Here is a 3023-nt window from a genome sequence, read left to right on the forward strand (position 1 = left end):
CAAATTCTTGCCACCTGCAGCTCGCAAAACAATAGACACCAAGACTGGAACTTTTGTCGATCTGCGGCTCGCAGCAACTTGCCACCCGTGCCGCTACGTGGCCCTAGCCTTAATCGCACAACACGTTGGTGTGTTCAGTGAATTCAGCTCTGCTCCTTCAATGTATTTGTCTTCTCCGCAGTCGTAATCACTGGTTGCAAAGCAGATAATGGTCCTTATATTGTCCACAGTTGGTGTGCAGCTCCTGACAGCAGCGTGATGGCACATTGTCCCGAATCTCTGCTTTTTTGTGATGACTGCCTCCTTGAATCCTTTATTCTGATGGTTGTTGGAGTCAATCTTACACTTGTTTTCATCAGAGATCATCATTGATGCAACAAGTCTACAGAATCCCTGCAGACCAACGTACAGAGACAGCAAAGTGGTCATCTTCCACGCAAACCCACCGCTCCCAAGAGGTCTTCTGTCCCAGTCCGTTTGGTCATATTATACATAGGAAGATAATTTGCTGTGTGGTGCTCAGCCAATCAGAGCCAGCGTTTCCTGGAGGCGGGGAATTTCCAATCCCCAGCCAGAAGACTTGCCTGAAGACAAGTGTCGGGGATCGGGGAGAAGATGCAGTGGAGCTGACAGCGCTTCTTAGGTGATGTAAGTGTTTTTGTTTTCTGCAGCTAGGGCTTAGTTTAGGGCTCTTCCAATAGGATTTCCTACTGTAAAAGGTTCATCACACCGCACATTTTCATACGATGCAACAGAGAGGAAGGCTCCTTAGGAAAACATGGGCTGCAAAACATCACAAGTTGCGGGCATTTCGCGAAGCCCGCAAGGTTCTTGACTCGCAATGTCGCATGCTACAAAACATCAAAAATGCGAAGAAACCCAAAGGAAAGAGATCAGAGGTGGGCAGGAAATATAATGTCACTCGCAGTCACCAATAACATGGTGGATCAGCCATCTGCAGCCGGCGGCTCTCCTGCTGTTCTTTAACCGCAGTGTGATGGGAGTTACATATCACAGTCCACTTTATGTAGTAGTACAAGTACATTGTTAGGGTTTTATATCATTGAAGCTTAATTTATATAAAACCCTAACAATATACTTGTACTACTACATAAAGTGGTCTGTGATATGTAACTCCCATCACACTGCGGTTACAGAACAGCGGGAGAGCCGCCGGCTGCAGATGGCTGATCCACCATTGTGTAACGAAAGTTCTACAATTTGTTTACTAACTCATTGTGTCAGATCATCGTTTTGCTGTCAGTAAAGGGGAAATTCTTCTTTACATCCAGTTCGGAAGGGGTAACATCACTCCTTAGGTAGAGAGCACCAAAAAGGTGAGTGAGGAGATGCATAAGGCCATCCATGCTCCTCTGGGCAATATGTACATAAGGAAGATGGAACAATACCTCTGCAGCGTCACCTATTGGATGGCAGCATTCCTTCAAATCAATGCTTAACCCTTTATATAATTATATATTAAGGGTCAAGCATTCATTTAAAAGAATGCTGCCATCCAATAGGTGGCGCTGCAGAGGTATTGTTTCATCTTTCTTCTTTACATCCAAAGACTAAAAGCATGTACAAACGTAATACTTTCCACAGCTGTGTATCCAGTCTACTCAATCCTCTGTGTCCTAAATGTCAGTATCAATCTATCTTCTGTGCTGACAGTTTGCTACAATGTATCATCTTGGGGTCCAGACTTGGATTGCAGAGGATTGTATAGACTGAATTTAACTGTAGCAAAGCCTCAACTGTAGGAAATGTTGCGTTTGCACGGGTTTCAGCCTCTGGTTTCCAATCATTTATACCAATAACGTAGTGCAATTTACTTAAAGGGGTTGTCCATGTGTAAACTATTGCTGTCCTATCCTTGAGCTAGGCCACCAGTAGTAGATTGATGGGGCTCCAACTGATCAGCTATTCAGCGGCCGATGCTCACCTGCTCTCATATGACTTCTGCAGGAAGCAGACAGCTCTGTTCCCACTGCAGTGGGGAGGTTTGGTATTTAAGGCTATTCATTTCAATGGGAACTTAGCCTGCAATATGAGGCCGGGCCACTGCTGTGGAAACAGAGCTGTCTGCTTCTTGTAGAGATTAGCTAGTGTACAAGCATATCGTCCCAGCAAACAGCAGATTGGTGGGGGTCCGGGCAGCAGACCCCACTAATCTACTATTGATTGTCTATCTTAAGGACAGGTCATCAGTGGTTTACAACTGGACAACCCCTTTGTCTTCTCTTCTATTTCTACAGATTGAGGCCAGAAAAGAACAAATTTCATAAACAAAGAAGGCGCTGAAAGAAGCTGCGGGAAATGACCTGGAGAAGCTGGTGTAGTATGTAGGATGCCCTAATTGTCATCATAATAGGGTTACGATTGTGGTGTGCACCATGTAAATGAGCGTGCAGCTATTTCTAATGGAATTTTTCCTTCCAGATCCCCCTGTGTATTAATCCTTAGGATTCCGTATATCAGCTACCATTATGATCAGTTCATACGAGCTGTAATGACGACATGTGATGCTGGGAGGAAAATTCATCAAAACTGGTGCAGGTGAAAACTTTGACTGTGGGGATCCAACCACTGGGACCTCCACTGATCTCAAGAACTGGGGTCCTTATGGTCCCACCACAGCAGTGATTTTGCAGGTCTACTACCAATTCATTTAAATGACAGCACTGGAGATTGCTCGGCGTTTATACAATTTCAGCATTGTCATTGAATGAATAGAATGGTGCTGCACATGCGCAATCTCCTCTCCATTCATGTAGGGATTTTCAGAAACTCTATTTTCGGGCTGGGTGGGAGTCCAAGCGGTTGGACCACCACTGCAGTTATAAGGTTATTCCCTATCCAGGAGACGCGGGATAACTTTAGGTCTTGATACAATTCCTTTAAACGAAGGACTTAGATTCCTCCTTTCTACTGGAATCCATTACTGGGTTGGCCTCAAAGAACTGCAGTTGAGTTATTCCAAAAAGCGCTGTGTGGCAAACCACCCTCAGTGTAAGGCCAGA

The 3023-nt window shown here is 45.0% G+C and overlaps 1 pseudogene; it reads left to right on the plus strand.

Moving 5' to 3' along the window:
* Nucleotides 1-256: 256 nt before the first annotated feature.
* LOC136591462 (small nucleolar RNA MBII-202) lies at nucleotides 257-340 on the plus strand (annotated as a pseudogene).
* Nucleotides 341-3023: the final 2683 nt, after the last annotated feature.

Source organism: Eleutherodactylus coqui, unplaced genomic scaffold (genome assembly GCF_035609145.1).
Source record: "Eleutherodactylus coqui strain aEleCoq1 unplaced genomic scaffold, aEleCoq1.hap1 HAP1_SCAFFOLD_79, whole genome shotgun sequence".
In the NCBI taxonomy this organism is placed as follows: domain Eukaryota; kingdom Metazoa; phylum Chordata; class Amphibia; order Anura; family Eleutherodactylidae; genus Eleutherodactylus; species Eleutherodactylus coqui.